Source organism: Urocitellus parryii, chromosome 5 (genome assembly GCF_045843805.1).
Source record: "Urocitellus parryii isolate mUroPar1 chromosome 5, mUroPar1.hap1, whole genome shotgun sequence".
NCBI classification, from domain to species: Eukaryota; Metazoa; Chordata; class Mammalia; order Rodentia; family Sciuridae; genus Urocitellus; species Urocitellus parryii.
In genome coordinates, this window is record NC_135535.1 from 79724608 (window position 1) to 79749584 (window position 24977).

The window sequence follows — 24977 nt, forward strand, 5'->3', positions numbered from 1 at the left end:
AGCATTGTTCTCCAACATGGGGCATCCTGTCCACCAGCTGAACACAGACCCAGCTACCCCATAACCTAGAAAGATGCAACTGAAAACTGCTAAGATGAAAGCCTTACCAGTGAGAATGTCCCTGCATTTGATGTGGACATCCTACTTATGATCACACCAGCATCTATGAGAATGGATACATGCAGGTGCCCAAGCCATATTTTACTTTAGCAATAAAAATTGGTCTACTTAATATCTGTTTTAGTCAGCTTTTTTGCTTCTGTGACTAAAAGACCTGACAAAACAATTGTAGAGGAGGAAAAATTTATTTGGAGACTTACAGTTTCAGAGGTCTCAGTCCATAGATAGCAGGCTCCATTCCTTGGGGTTCCAGGTGAGGCAGGACATCATGGTGGAAGGACATCATGGGAAGGGAAACAGCTCACATGGTGATCAGGAAGCAGAGAGAGAGAGATTCCACTTACCAGACCCCAAATATACCTCATAGCCACACCCCCACTGAACCACTTCCTCCTGCCACATCCCACCTGCCTCCAGTTACCACTCAGTTAATCACATCAGGGATTAATTAATTCAGTGTTTATGTTAATGTTTTAGGTTCTCCTCCAAACATTCTTGCATTGTCTCACAGGTGAGCTTTTGGGGAACACCTCACCTCCAAACCATAACAATATCCTTCTCTCCTTACATAAGTGTTCAAATGCTGTTTGAATTGCTCTTCTGATAAGAAAACAAAAGAAGGCTGGAAAACATTTGCATTCCAGCCCCCACAGAGGCCTCAGGAACAATAGCACAGTTGGAAACCAGCTAGCTGGAGCAAGGGCTTCTTAAACTTAAGGACCATACCTTCTCCCTCACTTGTCATCAGGGCCACAGAGTTTCTCTTGATTACCCAGGTTACTTACACCATAGAATTTCTATTAATTTCCCAGTAATGTAATCTTATGATCTTGCAACCTGGTAACATATTTGTCATAGGGAACTATATTTTTCACCAAAATCATACAATGTTTGCTATGGAATTCTGAGTTTACTAAAAATTAAGCAGTATCCTTAACTCACTAATGTTGTGTCAATCATTCATTTATTCATGAAATATTTTCCAAACATCTAATCTGTGCAAGTCCCTGACCTGGCACCAGGGATACAATGGTAAACAAAGCAAAGTCCTTAGGCTGGTAAGAACCTAGAGAAGAGATTAACAAACCTGCATGAAATGTCAGGTAGTGGTACATACCATGAAGGAGCATCCATCCAGTTAAAGCTCTGCAGGATAACAGAGGGAGCTTTTATAGGAAGTGCTTGTGTGTGTTGTGTGCGGGGGGGGGACTACTTTGAAAGGGATATTTGATCATAGATCTCAATCAAAAAGCGTTCCAGGTAAAGGAAACAGAAACTGCAAAGGCCTGAGGCCCTTTGATAGGCATTTTGGTTGACTCTCTCCCATGACTACAAATAAAACACCCATTTGGGCTCTCATCCAAAATCAACACAAAGCCTCTTTCTCTCACAATAGATACAGAGGCAAATACAAACACATGCATTTATAAATATTATATATTTATAATATTTATAATATTGCTGCAGTCTGGGGGACCAGAACATAAAGCAGTGTGTCAGTCAATATTTTTCAGAGAAATATTTAGAAAGAGATAGAAATAGAGATGATAGAGAGAGAGACAGAAATGAGAAAGAGAGAAAGAGGATAAGGAATTGGTTCACATGCTTATGGAGGCTGGTTAAGTATAAATCTGCTGTGTGACCAATGGTTCATATGAAGTCTGGAGGTATTTTCTGGAGAATTGCCTCTTGCCTGTGAGATTGGTCTTTTGGTCTATTCAGACCTTCACCTGATTGAATGAGGCCCACCCACAACACCTTATGGAGAACAATCTGGTTTACTCAAAGTTCACTGATTTAAGTGTTAATCTCATTTAAAAACACCCCCCATGTTGACATACATTTAAATACCACAGACAGAAAGGCTTCTGAGGTAATAGGAAGGGAGCATAAGTGGGACCAGGGAGATATCGGGAAGGATACCCACTCAGACACACTTGGGTGAGGGCAGCTGGGTGCTCAGTCCCACTTTGAAAGTTTTCAATGCTGAGTAATTAGTAGGACAGGTGGAGCCAGAAAATCTGAATAGTGGTATTGCTCTAAGAAAGATGCATTCGTATGTGGCAGGACCAAAGGCAGCTGTATAAACTAAGGGTCAAGCAGGAGATGGGAAAATCATTGGTCAGCTCTTTGTCACTGTAATGAAATACCTGAGATAAATAACTTGGAAAGGATTTATTTTACCTTGCCATTTTGCAGGTTCCAGTGCAGGATTAATTGGCCCCATTGCTTTGGGCCTCTGGTGAGGCATCACATTTGATAAAACAAAAACCACTCATCTCAGGACCAGGGAGAAAAGGAGATAAAGAGGAAGAGACTCATAGTCCCCCCATTCACCTAAGCACCTCAAACTAGGCAACACCACCTCCTAGTAGCACCACCTTAGTCACCAAGCCTTTAACACATGGGCCTCTGGAGGACACTTATCTAAGCCACAGCAGAGGATGTACCAGGATCCCCTTCAGAACCACCTGGCTTCAGGAAGGGCAGTAGCCTGGGGACAGGCACTAAAGAGGCAGCTCATACAAATTAACTTAAATGAAATTCCAGCCTTGTGAACAGAGCAAACCCAGAGCCCAATGGGATGAGGAAAGAGCACAATTCAGAGGTGCTTAGAGGCCTGGGCCTTGTTCCTCATCCCCTACACCTCAGTCCTTGTTGGCACCAAGAGTGATGAGTGTGACTCTGGAAAGATCTGGACCATGGAGTCCTAGGACCAGAATGCTTCAGCTTGCAAGTGGAGCCATCAGGAAAGTTAGTGATAATAAAGTGGAGAAAAACGAAGAGAAGGAGAAGCTCGCTAATGCACATTTGTGCAAATTAGAGGTGTGCACTAATGGCTTTATCCTATGGAAATGTGCATGCCTGGCACAAGCAGCCTTTTACTACTGCTCAGCACTGCTTTATGAAAACATCTGTCACCAAAATTTTCAGAGTCACCTAACTCAAGGAATGATTTTTCATTCATCTGTGACTAAATTTTGACAAGTAGAAAAATGTGTTCATTCTATCATCTAAAAATTAACCTGAACAAAGAGCCTAAATAGTAGTTTTAGTCCTTAGGGAAGATCCAAGTAATTGAGGGCAGCCTTTACTGAAGGCAGTTGAGAATGTGCTGTACACTTTATCAAACAAAGTTTCAGAGAGATCCCTGGCTTACTTCAAGGCCACATTCTATGAGAGGAACAATAAATCTAGTAAGCATCTATCTTAGCAGCTAGAAAAGCTGTGAGAGATTTATTTGTATAACTGAACTTTGGGGGAGCTACTATTAATAGTGTAGTTGGTTCCTGTTATCAATCAATGTATTCACTCCAAAGCAAAATATCTTTTGAATCAAAATATAATATATCTCTTTGGACAGGATCCACTTTCCTACTTCTGAGTACATGGTGATAAAGCATGATAGATTATTTAGTTTCTTAAGAGGTGGCTAGAAAGCTATTTTCAGAGAAAACCCACTTGATTGAATAGTCCTCTTTTTCCACTAAAAGGGAAATGTTAATGGCCTTAAAATGTAGTAAGGGTCTTGCATTTAAAAATGCTTTGATGTGTATGTTTTTCTGAATTTAGAATTCATAACACCTATCCTCACTGGTTCAGGGCATGAAAATGCTTCCTAAAAAGATTGCTTTCCATAAAGTGGCATCAACCTTGATCCCTAAAGTGTCTAAGACAGAGGGAGCTCTGTACAATGTATGCAAAGTTTAAAACTGCAGTAACAACAAGAGGGAAAAGCCAACCCATTAATTATTAACCGAGAATTACTTCCTTCCTGGAAAGTTCCTGAAGAGTTTAAGAGTGGAAGGGGGAAAGGAGGTAACATTATTTCTCTAACAACTCTTAGCATTCAGTTATTCTTATGTGAAAACGTTTAGTTCACAGAGAGGATCTAAATCTAGAGGAGCCAGAAGGCTGACCAAAGTCACCCAAATCAAAAAGGACTCTAGTCAACTGGAATAGAAAGGAAACCCAGTTTTGCTCCCAATGGATCTCTTTGCAGTCAGTTTTCCTGCAGTGAACTAAGCAAAGCCAATTTGGCCATCTAAAAAGGGCCAGAGTCCTTGTAAAACTTATAGTCTCTGGCAATGAAAGGCAGATGGTGGGATGTGACAAGAAAAACACATTATTGACAAATCTGCTAAAATGCAAACATTAATTATAAAGTAGGTATTAAAAAAAGAGTCCTATCCTACTTGCTTTTGTAAGCTCAGGAAGTCCCTGCTCTGGCTTCAGGACACCTGCATGACAGATTCACTCTGAGGAGATTAACTGATACTGAGGCAGGTTGGCTTACCTGGTCAAGTCAGCCAACAGTCTTTTCTGCACAGACATACCACAACACAGAGCTCTGGTTCTGGCTCCATGAAGCTGCTGGGATTGCTGGAGCTGGACCTTTGTAGGGGGAACTGTGCCTTTGCATGCTCTGTAGCCAACCATGTGATCTGACCATTACTTATTTCAAAGATATAAAATCGTTAGGTTGATTTTAGGAATTGGCTTAGCAAGGATAGTGCCAGTTGTTTTGTCAAACACCAGTCTATGTTGCTATGCAGTTATATTTTCAGCTGTGAATAACATTTACAGTGGACTTTAAGTAAAGGCAACTATGCCCCATAAGATGTGTGGGCCTCCTCCAATCAACTGAAGGCCTTAAAAGGAAACACTGAGTTCCTAGAGGAAGAAGTACTTCTGCCTCAAGACTGCAGTGTAGAAATCCACCTCTCTTGTTTCTATTCTTCCCTAGAAATTCCAATCTTGCCAGTCCCCATAATTATATAAGCCACTTCCTTAAAATTAATCTCTTTCTTTCTCCCCTCTCCACATATATACATTGGCCCTCCTCATCCATGGGTTCTGCCTCCATAAATTCAACCAACCATGAATTGAAAATTATCGAAAAAACCTGCATCTGTGCTGAAATGGATGGTCTTTTTTTTTCCTTGTTACTACTTCCTAAACAATACAGTATAACAACAATTCCCATAGCATTTGTATTGCATTAAATATTATCAGCAATCTAGAGATGATTTAAAGTACATGGGAGGATGGGCTTAAGTTATATTCAAATACAGCATCTTTTTAAAAAAATGGGTTACATGATTAAATATATCTTAGAAAGATATCAGTACAGTAGGGCACACCTGTAATCCCAGTGACTCAGGAGGCTGAAGTAAGAGAATCACAAGTTTGAAGACCTTGTTTTGAACCAAAATATATATTTTTAATTTTAGGAAAAGCTTTCATTATCAATCATCTTATATAAGGAACTTGAAGATCTGTCTATTTGGGTGTTTGAGGAGGATCCTGGAATCAATACCCCATGGATACCAGGCAACTACTGCACATATACACACATATTTGTCTTTTTTTTTTAATCACCCAGACTATCATATATCCATACAGAGCACAGAACTCCTGATTTAGTACTTCACCTGCTAGCTAACTACCTCTAAAGTGTGCTTTCAAGTGAGCTTATACACATGCTAAAATAAATTACCACACAGACAATTCATCACGTCTTCTGTGGGTTCCTTTCCTCAAGTCCCATTTTATTTATTTATTTATTTTTTGCCTCACTTCCAACTAACAGTTAAGCAGATGCAGAGATAACTTCTCACCAATACATCTTTCCAGTTATGTTTATGTAGCTCCTAAGGATCCACTCGAGACCTCTTCACAAGTATGTGAAGTACGCTATGTAAGTGATACGTGGAGTTTATAGAAGTTGCCATGTCCTAAACCATTTCAGGTGACTCTCCTCTGATCTCAGTTTGCAAGTCTTTTTATCTTGAGCCTTCAGAACCACACTCATCACCACCATAAAACCAACATGAATGCACATAATGATAGTCTCTGCCTCTACCAATGGTATCAAAGATATAGTATCAGAAATCAGACAAAGGATTACAGCCCCTCTAGTTTCTAGTCCTGACACTCATTGTTGTCTCTCCACTGGGGCTTGCTGGAAAACATTTCTATAAAACTTTAAACAGTTTCAAAGGAATCTTTATTTAGGCAGTTCTTAAAAAAAAGAATATGGAGTTTTGTGTTGTTGCTTTTGAAAGAAGGAATATGCAAGTGAGAAATGTTTAAACCTTGCACTAAAGTTCACTAATTTATCTTTCACATTTTTAAATATTGCACTGAAGTTCATTAATTTATTTCCCACCTTCAAATATCTGGGACAACATGTCCCAAAAACTAAGTCACACAAAATGCCAATTCTAAAAGAAGTGTTTTTAAAAAGAAAACAAAATGGTTATATTATCAATAAATTTTAGAAATTCCCTGTGTGTGGTACAACCCAGTGACTTGGGAGGCTGAGGCAGGAGGATTTCAAGTTCAAGGTCAGCCTGGGAAACTTAATGATACCTGTTTCAAAATACAAAATAAAAAGGGCTGGGAATGTATCTCAGTGATAGAGCATGCCTGGGTTCAACAGTCAGTACTGAAAAAAAAAAAAAGAAAGAAAGAAAGAAAAGAAAGGGGCTGGGGATGTGGCTCAAGTGGTAGCAGGCTCACCTGCCATGCATGCAGCCTGGGTTCAATCCTCAGCACCACATACAAACAAAGATGTTGTGTCTGCTGAAAACTAAAAATAAATATTAAAATTCTCTCTTTCTAAAAAAAAAAAAAAGAAAAAAATATTATTAATTTTAGGAGAAGCTTTCACTATCCATGCCCCTCCCTCACAAACCACAGACCATAGGAAAGCCCCGTGAAAGACTTTCGTAAAGAAATCTGTATAATTTTGTTAAACTTTGCAATTCTGAAACATACTTGATAACAGAATCTTTGTTTTGAGAAACTTGCCTTAACAGTCCATAAATTGCTAGAACATACTTTGAAAAATGTTGACATAAACTATTTCAGAGAGAATGAGGTTAAAAAGAAAGTTTCCACATTAGAGAATTCTAGAACTTCTCTCAGGAAGTCATCTCAGTGTTTGGCAGACAGAAAATCTTTTCTGTATCTGAGATAAATCTTTCATGCTACATTTTAAACATTCCCTGCTGTTTTGTTCTTAGTGAAGAAGAACAGCCGTTCACCATTTTCTGTGTAGAAAATCACTATTCATTTAGAGACCTTTATTAGGGCATCCATCTACCTACTTCACTGCAACAGGAATAAGCACAATGTTGGAGTCTTTATTTTAGATTTCATCTCCCATGAGCATTAGCTATCTCTTTACTCGGAATCATCTCCTCTTCACTTCCCTCTTTAAAATAAATTTATTTTTAATGACAAATAATAATTGTGTGTATTCATGGAGTACAATGTGAAGTTTTGATTTATGTATACATCATAGTAAGAGCCAATCAAGCTAATTAGCACTGCCATCACCTCACTAATTCACATTTATTGGTGGTGATAACATTCAAAATCTCTATGTTAGCAATTCTGAAATATATAATTACAGGATGGAGTTGGATAATATAATGCTAAGTGAAATTAGCCAATCTCAAAAAACCAAATGCCAAATTTTTCTCTGATATAAAGAGGCTGATTCATAGTGGGGTTTGGAGGGGGAGCATGGGAAGCTTAGACTAACCCTAGATAGGAAAAAGGGGAGGGGGTGGGAGTGGAAGGGAAGGGGCAAGGGGGTAAAAAAGACTGTGGAATGAGATGGACATCATTACCCTAAGTACATGTATGAAGACACAAATGGTGTGAAAATACTTTGTATACAACCAGAGATATGAAATATTGTGCTCTATATGTGTAATATGAATTGTAATGCATTCTGCTGTCATATGTAACAAATTAAAATGAAAAAAATTAAAATTTAAAAAAGAAATATTTAACACATTATTATCATCTGTGATCACATGCAAAGGATCACTAAAATGTATCCTGCAGTCTAATGAAACTTTGTACCTTTTGATCTGCATCTTCCCTTTCCACCTCATGACCCTTTTCCTCTCAACCAGCTTCTGCTAATCACCTTACTACCCTCTGTTTCTAAGTTCAACCTTTTTAGATTTCACATGTGAGATCATACTGTATTTGACTTTCTGTGAGTTAGATAGACCATGAATCTAAATATGCTACTATAAGTTGGACCTGTATTTAGTACCATGATGCTTACAGATAACTGTAATACATTGTATGGGAACTGGGTTCAAAATTCAATGAAAGAAGCAAAATCATATAGAGTCAAAATAATTGTGGAAAACCTATTAGAAAGGCTCGATGGTGGAGAGAAACATCTCATTTCTAAAGATGCGCAGAAGAGATGGATAGCTTCCCTCCAGATCTGAGGTAGATGGCTGTACCAAAAAAAGTAAATGATTTTCTTCTCAGAGGCCATCTTGTATGAAAATGCATTTCTTTAAATGTTAGAATCTCATTGGTCACAGAAAGATGCTCACACTGTGAGGGCTCACAGGAACTGAAACTTTTTAAGAGAAAGACAAATCCACATCTCTTGTTTCCTGCCCTCCCCTGAGACTGCACTCACTGGGGCAATAGCATGAAATTTACCCACACTATTTAAGTTGTATTCATTCATATTCTCTCTCTCTCTCTCTCCTCCGCCCCCCTCCCTTTCTCCCCACACTTACACCTTTGGTTTTTTTAAAAATTGACCTATTATAGTTGAATTTGGGTAAATGTGCCTATGATGGAAATGACTATGTGTCAGAATGTATTTCATTATCATCATAGTTAAATTTTTAAAAATATCTACTCCTAGGCAAAAAGCAAGAGGGATCATCATTCTGTGAGCATCTTTCAGTGTGTGTGTGTATGTGTAAATGTATAGTGGAAAGTAGAAAAAATTTATGCCAATGAAGCAAGACAAAAGACCAGCAGAATTGAGTCTTTGTAACAATGAGCCTGCAATCTGGAACTTAGCTCCTGTGCTGCTGGAAGTTTGGACAAGTGGCAGGAAACAAGAACTGGAACTGGGGTCAGGGTATGGAGGATCCTGAATGTTCTGCTAGGGCATGTGGACTTAATGGAGAGCAGACGCTATCACAAGCTCTTGACAGGGCAGTGGCATGTTTAGGTAATACTCATGGAGGGTGGATGGGATGGAAGTGGGGAAAGCCAAGCTCTGCAAGGCAGAAATCAGATCTTATTCTATCTATATTTGCCACACTCAGCATATCAAGTATTATTTTTTCTTATACTTTGCCACTGCTATTTTTCTTTTTCCTCTGCAGAGGCATTGCCCTGCATATGTATCTCTCCCACATCCATAAAAACTGTTCCTGTTGACTTGGATTTATGCTGATTTTTTTATTTCCATCAAGTTAGTAAGGATCACTGTATGATTCAACTCACGGCTCTAGAGGCAGATGCTAACTGTAGCTCATCATGCTAGTCAGACACTGGCCTCTGCCCATGAGAAACACGGAAAGTACAAGTGGAAGACAGATGACCAACATAGTAAAGGACAAAGCCCTCCCACCCCTTTCTTTGGTGTGAATCCTCTTATAAACTTTTTCATTCTAAGCAATGGTGTTCCTAGTAATAAAGAGCTTATGGATCATTTGTTTTTCCAACAAATATGCATCTAATACCAAATAAATGTTAGGTTTCAAGGTTCTGTGCGAAAGATCAACAAGCAACATACAGAAAAATTTCCTGAAGAAATTCCAGTTGGGAAGAGAGATCCTCAGGAAACTAGACTATAAACAATAAACACAACTTAAATTTACATCTCAATAAAAGGGAGTAAGTGTTATTTAAAAAGGTAGAACAGACAAACAGTAACAGAAAGTTTTCACAGACAAGGGAAAGTTAAATATGAGGCCAACCTGCTCAGCATCAATAATGACAGTGGAAATTAAAATTAGAATGACAATATGATCACTTTATACACACTAATTCAGCTAAAATACAAAGTTACTGGTGAAAGAAAATACTCGTTAGGACTTGTATAAATTCTCACAATTGCCATGGAAATGGAAATAGATTAACCACTTTGAAAACTCTCAGACAAGAAATAATAATGACTTGAATTAGGGAGGAAGTGATGGAGGTTGAAAGATAGAATGTATTTTAAGGAAAGAACCGACAGAATTTATGATGGATTAACTGCATTAAGTAAGAGCAACAGGAGTCTATGGCAATCCAAGGTTTTTGGCCTGAAAAACTGAGACAATGGGCTTGGTGCTTACAGATAAAGTGGAGTTGAGGAAGTGCAGGTTAGGGTGATGGGATCAAAAGTTTTGTCCTTGATTATAAATTTGAGATATGTAATGTGGACAGTTGGGCATGAGTTTGGGTGAGAAGTCCAAGCTAAAGACAGTATATGTTGAGGCTGATGCTGTGTACATGCTAGCTAAAGCCAGGAAGCCACATGAGATCTTCACAAAGACAGAAGAAGCTACAGGAAGTCTGTAAGTGAGCCCTGGGTGCTTCAACATTTACAAGTCAGGGAAAGGAGGATAGCTGAGGGTGGGTGTCCAGTGAGACAAAGGTAAAACCAAATATAGAGGAAGACAGGGGGAAGCAGTGTCTCCAAGAGGAAGGAGAAACAAACTGAGCCCAATGATGCTGAAGCGGACTGATAAGGCTGAGAACTGGCCATTGGATCTCAAAATCCAATTGTCGCCTCAGTACAGTTACTTTCATGGAATGAAACAGAAGCCTTCCCAGAGAACAGTCAAGAGAGAAGGAAATGAAAAGTTTAAAGCCAATGTGGATATACAATGATGGTGACATTTTTCTGTAAAAGAGGACTTAGAAATTAGGTGACACTTGAAGGGAGATGTGTGGTCAAGAGATTGTTTTTTACATGTGTAAATATTACAGCACACTCATATCCTGACTCACTAAAGTGCAAGAAAAGCGATCCCATGTGACATTAGAATTAGTGAGAAGAAATAAGTTTTGATCACAAAAGGGAAGAGAGAGTGCATGGTACAGATGCAGGAGCATGGGAGATGTTGAGGTGAGAGTAAGAAAGTCCTATTTTGGTTGTTCATATTTTTCAGTTAAAAAGAAAGAAAAATTTTGATCCAGCTAAGCATAAAATTGACAGGCCTCATTGAATGCTCATCTGGACATACAGTAACAGTGACCATTCCCAAGGCAGTGGAAATCATGGATGAACTGACCATGACATGCTTTCTACACTATTTCAGTGGTCTGATGGCAGAGCACACCAACATGGGTGGTATAGGGACTATAAAGGCCCTACATATATAAAGTATGAAATAACTTCTCTTAACCAATGTCACAGAATAAAAAGTGTGGTTCTTGCATAGTGAGGGAGCTGAAAAGGAATGTAGGACAGCAAGAGGGAGACATAATAAACTTTGTCATAGAACCACCACTATCAAATGTATTTATCCTCTTTCTTTAGGTAGACTTTTTTTTTTTTTTTTTGCTTAAATATGGTATTTATTCTATCAGGTTTCATAGCAGCTGCTTCTGGAATTTAGAAGTACTCCAAAGAAGCTTAAGTGCCATTAAAATTTATAAACCTTAAATATTCCAGCCGGAATATAAGGTGCCTATTTTTGTCTCCATTTTGGTGTTACTGTGGATGGAACCCAGGACCTCAAGCATGCTAGGTCAGCACTTGACCACTGAGCCACATTCCCAACTCTGTAATGTTTCTTCTCAACAACACTGAGCATGACCAATTTCAATCTTCATGTCTTTGGATATATAATGATCTCTTTTATAGGCATCTTTCTAATTTTCTCCAAGTCCATTTTGCCATGAGATGTAGCTATAAATACAAAGGTAAACAATTTCATTACATTACTTGCACAGGGTGTCTGTTCATCCATGCATGTGTTAAGAGAGATGTTTGTCTGACAATCTCTATACGTTGGTCAAATACCTTTCCATGAGGAGAGTGCTGAGATGAAGTGATACAGATGAGCATGGAGGCAAATCAAGAGTAGGTCTGAGAACAGGTGCAAAAGGACAAACTTAAGATAAATAAAGCCACCCCTTGGGAGATGACCTGCATTTGCTTCACCCCTACCCTTCTATTTCCACCAAGCTGTCAGGGGTGGTCAGCTCCATTGGTCAACTGCAGATTCATCCCATGTGGACCTGAAAATTGTTCTTGTTTCCCTGGTCCTAGATCTATAGGCTATGATTTGTGTTGGTTATGAGAGGGATGATGTGGAAAAAAAATGGGCATGGATGGAAAAATAATATGGGACAGAAGGTCACTTTAATGTTTAGTAGGGAGAAAAGCCTTCAAATCACCTTTCCAAAGAAGGCTCCACTGCTTCATACCATGAGCAAAGGACAGATCAATATTTGGGTCATTATTAGGCAGGATGAGTCATCCCTCCTATTCCCTAAACCCACCCAAAGCTCTCCATTTCTAAGTATGCCATGTGATTGTAAAATGCATAATAACAAGCCCCCAATCCTCAAGGCAGCCTGTGAGACTGCAATGAAAAACCAATACCAAATAAATTACTCATAAATAAAATTAAATGAAGTTTCCTCTTGTTGTGCAAGGAAACCACATTAGAAGAAATGGGAAATAGCTAACTATAAAAAATAGATCCAATGACATTAATTCTCCCAAACAATCAAAATTAGAATGACTATTTTCTTGATTTATGTTACTATTTATTGCAAACCAACATGCCTAGTCCAGTTTAAATCTACAAGAGTCATAAAGGAAATCCTGATGCATGTTCAGACTATGGTCCTCCTGGGATATAAACATTAACTATTCATGGAAGAAAATGGGATGATCAGCCTTTGGAGCTGTAATTCCCTTTATCTCTACTGTACATGCATTCCAATGGGGTGATTATTCTAATCACTATGGTCAACAGCAAATTAGTTCATTTTAAAATTCATTGCCTACAAAGGTATCAACCCAATACTAAATTCCTAAATTACTGTTTACATGATGTAATATAGACTCAAATTCAGTCTTGGTGCATTTAGAATGGGAGCAGTAGGAGGTTAAGATGTCGAGGTACAGAATGAGCCAAATTCTGCGCACAAATTCTCACTGTGGTTCCCAGTAAGGGGCACAATCCCTGGAGGAGAAACATGAACTCTTTTGTGGTTAATAAGAAGCTAAACTTCAGGTCTTAAATTTCTAATGTTATGAAAAATGTTATAAACTAAAAACAATCCGTATATTTAATCTGTAATTATTTTCAGAAGAAAAAAAATTCTTCTACCCAATAATGGACCATATTTTTAAAAATTCTATTCTTTGAGTATCCTACCTATGCTAACCCTCCTACTGGTCTTGAGGATGTTGTAGGGTGGGGGATAATGAGGCAAACTGATCTATATTTTTTGTATGTTCCTATATCTCTCTGTCTTCTTTTAATATCACCGTGAAGCTATGCTAACCTGTTCCTTTGTAATATAACCCCTTGCCCTGTTTAGGATAGAATCTTCCATGGAAGTGCCTTGTGTGTATCCCCTCCTCTTACTGTGCCCTTGGGTGTGGCCTACCCAGGTGTCAGTCAATCTGCTGACAGTGGACATCATGAAGATAGACTCAGCCCTGAAACCTGACCCCTTGCCTCATTTGAATAGCTTCTCCTCAATAAAAGGGGTCAGCGCGTGCTCTCGCTCTCTCTTTCTGCAGACCCTTAAGGTCAGAGGAGCCATCACAGCAACCCCAAAGAAAAAGGTATTTGTGTCTCTTGTGTGGTTATTTCCTGCAGCCTAGTCAGCCCAGTTTAACTAGAGTGACCCCTGAGCCTTTTAGTCACGAGAACAGAAACTCGGCAGTCTTGGTGAGGCCTGGTCTGCTCCATTCTTACTTCAGGATTGGTCAGGTGGGGCTTTGTCAGTGGTAAGAAAGTCCCTGTTGCCTCATGGGTAGTTTTGATTCATCACAAGATATCCATCAACCAGACCTGCTGTTCCTGGAATCCAAGTAAGGGAGACAGACACAAAATAAAGGCAGATATGCCAGTTTTTAAAATCCTGATCTTATGGTTTAGGTCTGGAATGCTCCTTAAAAGCCTGTGGATCTAAAGTCTTGGTCGCCAATGCAACAATATCCAGAGGTAAGAATTTTAGAAAATTATTGGATCATGAGGGCTCTAATCTCCATTTGGTGGATTAATAATTTAAATGTATTATTCAAATATGGGACCTAATTAAATAGGTCACTGGAGGCATTTCTTTGGTAGGTTTTATCTCATCTCTGGTCCCTTCCTCTCTTTCCTCTCTGTTTCACAGATACCATGAGCTGAGAAGCTTTCCTTTGCCATGCCCTTCCATGTTTCTGCCTTGGGACCCCCTCAAGTGGACTGACACCATGAGCCTAAATAAACCTCTTCTCCAAGTTGTTTATTTGAATTTTGGTCACAGAAATGAAAAGCTGAATAACACACCTGCTTTTGTACATTCACAGGCAAAAGAAAGCATCTAAGTTCTTATAACATAATCACTGTTATAATGCTAACAACTAGATAAGTACTCAGACCACAGTAGGTGCTCAACACATGAGGAAGAAAATGAGAGAGAAAGAAGGTACAAGAGGCTAGCCTTGCTTCAATGGTCACAGTAGGATGAAGAATGAAAATCATTTTGTCTGATCCTCAGTATTCTTCATATGTGCTTTCTCATTTAATAAAAAATATTATTTGTGGTAATGGACTTTAGTCCCTCTTAAAATAGAAAGACAAAGGAGTTACAAAATAAATTTAACCAAACACACTGAATAAAGTAAACACATGATTGAAAAAAAAATATCTAGAGTCAACAGAGTTGTACTTATCTTGCTGACAATTTTGTATGTTCTCTCCCAGCACAGAAGAATGTCCAATTGGCAGGACCTCTGTTTTCCCTTAAGTCTAGTCCTACAGGATGATCAATAGAGTCAGAGTACTTAAGATTTTTGCCTTAGTAATTAATCATGGAACATAAAAAGTAGAATTATCAGACAAAACAATTGAGGTAGGAAATAACCTTCTGCAAGAGACTATTAACTAGTAGGAAAATCTGATTTTTAAGGGCTAATTCCCATTACTTTTCCATGTTATAAATAGATTAAGAAAGAAAAGCCAAGCTACAAAAACATGTGATAGAAGCCAAACCTCTGTCTTCAACCTCTGAAAGAAGAAAACAAACGTAAGACAATGTAAACTGCCTCCCAGGATTCCTTGAGGCATTAATGTTGCAAAGAGTTTTCAGGATGAAAATCACCACAGAAAGGTTAAGCCTTACCATCTCAGAAATTGGGAATCTTCAAAAAAATTTTTTTCATGCTGCATTAGAGATTCTTTTAAAAGATTCCACCAAGAGAAAAGCTTTACCAGCTCTCCAGTGAGAAATTTCTGTTTATCCACCATGTTAACAAGAACCCTCAAGGGAGAGTCAAGGCATGCCCAAATCTCCTGTCATCTAGAAGGGCCATATTTAAACCACCTGAATAAGAGGACAGCCTCTGGAAGCTCCCAACTTTCCTTAACTAGTTGGAAGGAAGTGAGGGAAACTAGTTACAACATGGCAATCCAGGCTGCACTACATTTGCTCCTGCAGGTTAGTTAGAATATAACAGATGTACAAAGCCATGAGCTAAGGCCAAATGCCAAAATTTCATACTTATCTCTAGCATTTTGTTATGCTGTTGAGTTTGGGTTTATGCAAAGCAGTGTTTTTCAAAGTGTGGTTCCTCTACCATTAGCATCAACAGGATTTGACTTGTTAAAAATGGATATTCCCAAGCCCCACTCCAGAGCTATAGAATCAGAAAATTTGGGGGCTGCATCCAACAATCTATATTCTGTGGATCCCTCCAGGTGATTCTGATGCACTGCTTTATAGCTTATACTTAGTTACATGAAAATGAAAAGATCTGGCTGTCAAAATCCAATTGGACAGAATATCCCTTTGTGACTAATGCTTTTATTTGTTTAGCTAATACATATTGAGTGCCTGTCAGGTGGTAAGCACTTTCTAGAGGTCAGAAATTTGGAAACAAACCAAAGAGACACAAATCCTGACCTCACAGAGCTTATGTTCTAGCTGAAGGAGGCAGACAACAGTCCACACACAGACACATCACCTGGCATTTCTTAATGGTAAGTGTCGTGAAAGATATATTTCAGTGAAAGGAAGGTAGGGAGTTGGGGAGAAGGGACACAATGCCTTTTGAATAAGCTGGTCAAAGTCTTTATTACCCAGAAAGTAAAACTTGGGCTTTGGGTTATATACTAACTTGTATGCCAGAGTCTGTTAGAAGATTTTTTTTTTAATTTTTAATGTTGTAAAATTCTACTTAAAATATCTGCAGAAATATTTATATAGGGGTTCCTTTGGGATAAGAATATCTAAGTATTTTGTAAATTTTTTTAGAAATACATAATACTCTGTATTCACATCCTAGTTCTAAATTTATCCCTGAGTTTACTCTTGTTATATCTGTTTAAGTACTTAAAATTATCTTATTTATATTAAGCTAAATGTTTAATTTTAAAACTAGGTGGTCAAGAAAAATATACATGGATTCTAGCTCTATTATTATTTTTTTTAAATATTATCTTTTCCCTTTTTAGATTTAGCCCTGTTTTTCTCAGTGATTCATGGGTGACCTAGGCATATGTTGGCATAATGTCTGTACCAATGTTATATACCTACTAGCTAATCCAAGATTCCTTGTTACTATGCATTAAAAAACACCAAGATTGGAACCTCAGCAAGCTTGCATTTTTTGTTATCAAATTAGAGCCTGACTCTAAATATTTTTTTAAAAAAATAATCTCTCCTTTTAAATAATGTATCTAGGGTAGTGGCTACTGAAGGTTCAAGATGAAAAGCTTATGGAAGGTATAAAATAGATGACTGACAACATTTGAACTCAGTGACAAATCTTAACATTTCAGGATGTGAGGCAGAAAACCAGGTATTATATGACTCCTGAAAGGAGTTCAGAAAAGCATCTAGGAAGAAATCTTTCTAACAACAACTACAACATCAAACCAGAATTTTATCTACTTATCAGATTATTCAAAAAATACAAGAGACAGAGCACAATGCTAAATAAAACCACAGGACTACAAATAACAAAATCCATATCATAGGGAAATCTATATTGTAAGGAGAAAAAAAAGTGATAGAAAAGGGGAAACTATAATTAAAAGAGAAGTAAGTCTTCTCAGATGACCTGGGCATGAGGTGATTTCTCTCTGCCAGAAGGCCAGTTCACGTCCAGCCTGAGGTCAGCACTGTAGCTAGGACCACAAGGATGGAGGACTTGGTTTTCCCTGTGTTTCAACTGAAACTGTCTAATTAGAAGGAGGAAGAAGAAGCAAGTGAAAGAGAGAATTAAACAGCATGTTGACCATATACAATAATGCAGACTTTGTTTACATCCTGATTTGAATAAACATCTATAAAAACTAGATGAGAAAAAAAAGCAGAAATTTGAGTTGGATATTTGATGAAGTAAACAAACAGTCTCAATTTTTCAGATGTGGCACTAGAACTAAAGTTGTATTTTTTAAAGGAATTATTATACTTTAGAGAGCATGCTAAAATATTTACACATGAAACAACTTGAGCATCTGAAATTTGCTTCAAAACAATCAAGTATAGGGAAAAGGAGAAAATAGGTAGAAATAGAGATGAAACAAACTTGGCTCTCTGTTCTTTTGTGTATCTTTGAAATTATCCATAATGAAATATTCCAAAAGGAAAAAAAATCAAGAAAGTGTAGATAGACATGTAGAATAATTAGGAAGAACCCAAACTATTTTATGTAAACCAGTGTTTATTTTTAATCTCTATATATCATGCCAGACAATTCAAGATACCACATACCATTCAGCACATTTGAAATCCATTCTATGTTGCCAATATACTTTCAAAACTATTTGAAATACTACCATAACATTTGGAAATTTTTGAAAAAGCAGTCAGAAAGAAACTGTAATGGTTAATATTATGTGTCAACTTGACTGGACTAAGGGATGTACAGTTACCTGGGAAACATTATTTCTGGATGTTTCTGTGAGGAAGTTTCTGTAAGATATTAGCATTTAAATCAGTAGACTGAGTAAAAAAGACCCTCACCAATGTGGCTAGACATCATCCAATCTGGTAAGGACCTGAATAGTATGAGGAAGACAAGTTTTCTCTCTTCCAGAGTTGGGATGTCATCTCTCCTGTTTTTGGACACTGCTCCTGATTCATGGGCCTTCAGATTCCAAGACTTATACCAGCATCCTCCCTCATCCCCCACAAGTTCTCAGGTCTGAAGACCTGAGACTGAACTACTGTTATGCTCAAATTCGGGATGCCCAAAAGACCACCAGAGACCAAGATGGATGTAAGCAGCAAAGAGATGTTTATTGTGAGCTAGCTTGGTCCTCCACGCACAAACAGCAACTGGTGATGCTGAGAGGCCCTGAGCCCAGGGTTTGCAGCAGTTTTATACACTCTTTGGGGAAGGCACATACATCATAGCATCTCTTAGCAAATCATCACACACTGCAGGAAAATCATAAAACAACTCTAAAACATGATTAGCACATTCACTGGTGGGAACAAGTTGGGTAGGGGTGATTGGTTACTACAAGAGGGGGATTCATTTGAACTGATTGGTTTAAGCCAAGAGGGGTGTTTGTGCTGAACTACATGGTTTCCCAACATGTCATCAACCACCATGAACTACTGGGAGGGTCATCTGGCATCCCAGGTATTTCCCTGTCTCATGCTGATTGGTGGCTACTAGGGGGTTGCTATGGATCCCCACCTAGCCTGACTTGAGTCAGGTTCACCTGGCACAGCAGATCTCTCCTGTTATTTGTAGATGAACAACTTAGCAGGGTGGGAATGTGCCTAGGAGTGCTCTGTGAGTCTTTCCAAGGAAAAAGTTCATGCTCCTTCCCTGGACAGGCTTTGCTCTGAGGTAGAGGCTGGTTTTTCACTATAACACTGACTTTCCTGTTTCTCCAGCTCGCAGACGGCATTATTGAAGGACTCAGCCTGAAATCATTTGAGTCAGTTCCCAGAATAAATAAATGAACCTTCTCTTACACCTCTCTCTCTCCAAACACACACACACACACACACACACACACACACACACACACAGAGAGAGAGAGAGAGAGAGAGAGAGAGAGAGAGAGAGAGAGAGTGAGTAGTGGGTGGTTCTATTTCTCTAGAGAACCCCCAACTAACACAGAAGCCATTTGGAATCACTCCAAAAATGAGTCACATGTTAGGGGGTCTATTTGAACTAGCTGTAATCAGAAACTTAAGTATTTCTTTTCAACTCATTTACTATAAATTACATTTCAAACAAATCATCTTGTTTATTTTTGCTAAAATTTCAGAAACTAAGTGATCAGTTTAAAATTTCTACCCTGCCAGGTCTCTTTTTAAAAAAAGAGCAAAAACAATTTTCTAGTACAAATCTTACTCCTGGGAGGAAAGCCATTAAAATATCTTGCTAATAAAATAGGCTATACAGCAAAAATAAGTCAGGAATTAAGCTTAAACAATTGAGTCATGTATTTCCATTGGTTAACCAACAAAAAGCAAAGAGATCCATAACAAAAAATACATGGAAGGGAAAGGAAGAGATGAGACTGCAGGGCAGTTGGCTTTCATCAGAGGGCACTTAACAAAATTGTCTGGCCATTTAAGTTTAAATCATCATTTAGGCAAGAAATTGAGTTTTTTTTTTTTAATTCCAGAATGTATTAAGTTCAAAAAGAAACCCAGAGCTTTGTTCTTTGATTTTGAGAAAACTTTTTAGTGGAGAATAACAGTAGCCAAAAACACTTCCTTGACATAAGAATATGCTTGCAATCAGTACATTGAAAAAGAAACCTAAAACAATAACAAGAATCAAGCAGCAGTTGTTTGCAATGTATTGAATGCAATTGATTAAAATCAAAGGATCCCTCTCTTTGACAGATTGGGTATTTGATGAAGTAAATAGTCTCTTTTTTTAGATATCATAATTCTACTAAGAGCCCCTTGTTTCTATAAATACATAATAAATGATCTGTTCCTAGGATCTGCTCTCCTTTGTGTGGAGCAACATTGCCTACTTTGTTAAGGATCCAAGCCTCAATATTGAATTGCTTTAAGATCAGTAAGTAGTGGCTCCTCCAGCCCTGCTCCTTCTATTGTAATCAGCAATTGTTAGCCATCTGACCTTCCTGCCTGGGCTGGCCCTGTTTCTGCCCCCACCACTGCAGAAACAGATGCTTCTAAGAGCCTCTAGGTCTTACTTAGCAGTGCAGATGTCACCTGCCCTCTGCTCATAAACATCCGCAGCAGCTACTCAATCTCTCATTGATACCCTTCTCTAGGACCAGCCAAAGAGATTTACTATTAATGCTTCCTTTAATAAAACCACAACCCCACCTTAAATTAAAAAAAAAAGGAGCAGAACCTGTCTTACACTCCATAGTAATAACAACACATACACACTCACATTGCATGTTTGAAAGGTTTCTGTGTCATCAACAGCAAGCAGCAATGGAGTTTGAGTAATGCAGAATAACCAAGGATATAGGAGTCATGTCAATTATCTAGGCAGAACTTAGATAGATGGAAGAGTAAGAAAGAGACAGACCCATCGGGGGCCACTGAATAAAAGTGGCTCTGGATTATGAACAAACACGACATTTACAAAGAACAATAAAAGTATAGTTCACACTGTGCACGTTAGAGTGTAAATAATTATGAAATAAGGTTGGAGAGGTAGCCAGTTGTAGGCAGCTGTAGAAACCCTTAATTCCCAGGTGGTGCAATGATACTTGTTTTTTGTTTTCTGTGAAGGAGATTTCAAACAGAACAGAAAAAATCTACCAAAATCAAGAAGAAGATTGATCTAGTATGAATTCTAGTAATAGAGCACAAAATGCTGATGGTCATGATGGGGTACACAGGGGTAACTGAAGAAGTGCTGCTCCAAAGGAGCAAAACCAAACCAGTATCATCATAATAACAGAAAGGGAACTGTCAAAAATGCTCCTGTTCCTGACTTAGGTGACAGGAAATTAATAGCTCATTGTCAGAACAGACACGCAGAAAGGACATACAAATTGTAGAAGGAGAGAATAAGCTTTTTGGTAACCCGAGTTTGGGATTATGGAAAGAAGTTTTCAGCTCAAGCATGTTGTACTGAGAATATTTCTTCAGACCATATGGTGGAATAAGCTAGATGAGTCCCAGGGTCCTGCCTAACATCTGTATTTCTAATAAAGAAGATGGTTAAGTGGAGTTAGGAAGTTGTTTTCCTGATTGCCTTGGGAGTTTGGGTCACTTCAAGAGTCAAAGGAGTCTCAGCTCCTGGTTAATTCCTTATCACCTCTATACTCCAAAATCAGTTAAATATGGATAATCAAATTACAGTGTCCAGTTGGGTAAGGGTTTCCCCTTCTTGAAAACAATAGAATTTTATTTCAATATTAAACCCGCTGGGGGTTTCCCATTAGCCTCTCTTTGGATGGATGTCCTCCTACTGGCTAGTATCACCTCCACTCACTTGTCCATATCCCACTCATGGACATTAGGACTTCTACTTTTTGGCTCAATTCTACTTTTAGAAGAAAAAATAAATAAAAAATAAAGCAGTACTTTGTATATTTGGGAATTTATATCCCAATGACTTCAACTAACTGATAAAGGTTAAAATGAGAAAACAGTGGTACTCATTTTAGCCTCATAGTGACTTTGTGAGGGTCTAATGATAATACTGCTGTGACAATGTCATGAGAGGGTTTGACAGTCATAGATCCAGTTCATGTGGAGTCCTAGAAGATTCCACCAATCTCTCAGTAGGCATCAACAGTAAGGGCTCAGATCATGTTTTATTTTTCTTTTATAATATTTTTAGTTGTAGATGAACATGATTTATTTATTTATTTATTTATCTATTTATTTATTTATTTTTGTGTGGTGCTGAGCATCAAATCGAGTGTTTCATATATGTGAGGCAAGTGTTCCACCACTGAGCTACAGGCCCAGCCCCTCAGATCATGGTTTTTGACAGGTACTAGGAGCAAAGGTTGAGAGTGACACAGGAAGTTCATGTAAAGAAAGTATTACAAAACCAAGATTGGGCCACTTGGGAACTGGTTGAAAACCCCAGATCACAGCCAATTTCCAGCCCAGTTGATAGGCCAGAAAGTGACACTCCTCAGTCATCTTTCCCCCCAGCAAGGCACAGAAGTCTCTGGAGCCCATAGGAGCAGAATAGAAAGTCCAGGCAAAAGGAGGACCCAGAGGAGAATTCTAGGGTTTGCTGACTGGTTTCTGAGAAGGCAAAAGTGGATTCACTGGTTGGCTGTGGGGAGCCATTCTCACACGTGATCGGGTGCCTCCCATTGAGGGTCTGAGGCACTTTGGCAAAAGTCGAAGTTTTTCCCGGCCCTTTCCTGATGAGAGAGCCCATCCGTGTGGGGGTGTGCCTGACCACTGACCCCGGGGGACCCAATCGCTGACCCTGACCTTGGAGTGCAGCCCCCCCTCAACCTTCATTGGATGGAATTCTCCCCTGAATCTCTTGTTCCCTAATAAAAGGCTAGTCCCCGGCGTGCTCGCTCTCTCTCTCCTGCTAGCCCTGAGTAATCCTTGCTGCCCTGCTGGGCGGCTAGAGGAGCGAACCAGAGAGGGGAGCCATCTCGGACCTAGCAAAAGAATTAAGGTAATTGAGTCTTGTGTTTTTATTTCGATCTCGTCTAACTAACTTTATGCCTAGAACCTCATTAATGAAACCACTGTGCAGGCTGCGTGGTAGAGTTGGCCTCCCATTGAGTTCAAGATCCTTTGTCTTAGAAGGCACAGAGATTCCTTCAAGCTAGTGCAGGTAAAGATGAGGTTGATTTGAGAATAGAGGAATTTCATAGAAGCCAAGGGCGGGAAGAAATAGCAATGATAGAATTAACCTGGGGAATCAGACTGGATGGCCACTGGGAGGCAAGAGAGCACCCTCTCTCTGACCTCCTTCAGGCCATCTTGCTTCCCTTTGTGCACCTTTCCCTGCTCCACAGGCTTTCTCATGCTAATTCAAACTGAGGCTGGAGGGTGGTCATAGGCTGCACCAGTCCTCTCCTTTTCACTGGTCTTCACATACCTGTCACTTCCAACTTCAAGGCCAGTTGCCTCCCCTAAGGTTGCACATCTCTTAAGAGCAGCACCTAATTGGCTCACCTCACTCTCACAGGTCTTTGGCTTCTAACAACTTTCTTTTGATCTTTCAGGTCCCAGCATAGAAATCACTTGCTCCGACAAGCCTCTCTTGTCACTGCCCCTCCTCAGGTAAGGCTGGCACCCCACAGCATCAGGACTTAGTACGTCCTGTAACTGACCATTAACATGCCTGTCCTCTCCACTAAAACAGAAACTCCCCCGTATTGGCTCTTCATCTTGGTTGTTTTTCTAGCACACAGCTCTTTAAATAAATGAACATGAGTTCAGTGGGCTTCAATAAATCAACCCTATATTAAAACAACATCTTCAAGTATGGAAATATTTCAAGTTTATACATTTTGCTTGTACTGAATACATTTCTGTCCAAACTCCTGCTCTCCTTCTAGTTGTTTGGGCCTCTAGCTGAGGGCACATGCTAAAGATCAGTGCGTACAAATCATGTAATCCCTCCGCTCCAAGTGAAGTCGGCTAGTGAGAAATAAATGAGAATGAAGTCCCCTTTACAGGCCACAGAAATGCCAATAAGAAAATAAAGCTATATCAGATTCTTTTTTATTTTGCATGGAACAATAATGCAGTTTAAATGAGGTCTTTTCTTACCCTGGATAAATATAAAGTGAATTTGAAATGCCATTAAGACTCTATAAATTTTCTAATATGGTATTAATAGTTACAGTTTGAATAGAGACAAATCATAGAGGTAAAAGTAGTAAATTTCTACATCTAAGTAACACCTCTAAGCAATGAGAAAAATAACGAGCCCTTCTGCAAAACATACCCTTGTTTCATTTCTTACCTATAGTCTAGCTTTGCTCTATGAAGTATTTAACATATTTAAACTAATATATTTTCTTTATCTCATTTTATTCTCTCAGTTTATTTTTCAGCAACAAGGTACTGATTGCACATTCCACACCAGGCACAGGCTTCCAGACTTGGAGACGTGAATCTTGTTTACCTATTAATGAGCACATGAATAATTCCAGAAGAGAGTACAATACCTCCGGGTTTGCAAAGCACTTTCAATAAGAATTATTTGACACCAACAAAACCTCTTCATTTTACAGTGAAGGAAACAGCCTAAAGAGGTGATTGGGATTCTCTCAAGGTCACTCCAAGCACACAGCAGGGATCTATGTGGCACTAAGTTGCGTGGCTCCAAATCTGGTTCTGTCTGTACAGCATTATTCTTATTCCTAGATTCATATGGAGAACAGACGGGGGATATGTTGTGTTAGATATTGTCATTGAATATTGCTTCTGTGGAAGCACCTGCCTGCTCAGGGGCTGTTTGTACAACAGTGCAGTCCAGGTGAACTTGAGCTTCCACGTGACAAAATAAGGGCTGACAGGAGCTTACAGAGTGTGCAGAATCCCTGCAACCAGCACAGCTAATACATGATTATGCTGCTGAAAAACTTATCACCTCACACAGCAAGAAATAAAATTTTAAATTAAAAGCTTTACACAAGGTTCACTGGAGCCTGGCATTTTTGTCATTATGAAAACTATTTTTGCCATTATGTTCCAATAATTGTAGAAAAGGATTGTTCCTTTAACTTCCCCTAGCTTCTTAGCAATTGAAGATTTTAATGAAAACAATATGTAGGATTATGTAGTTTTCTTCAAGAAGTAGAAGATCAATTACATTGGATCAGTATTTTCCAACTCTTGATTGTTTGGAGGCAAATTTTGTCAACTCCAAAGCTCCCAACTTGGACACCATCCTTAGATGCCACTGTTCTTTTCTTTATCTTATCTTGTATTTCCTT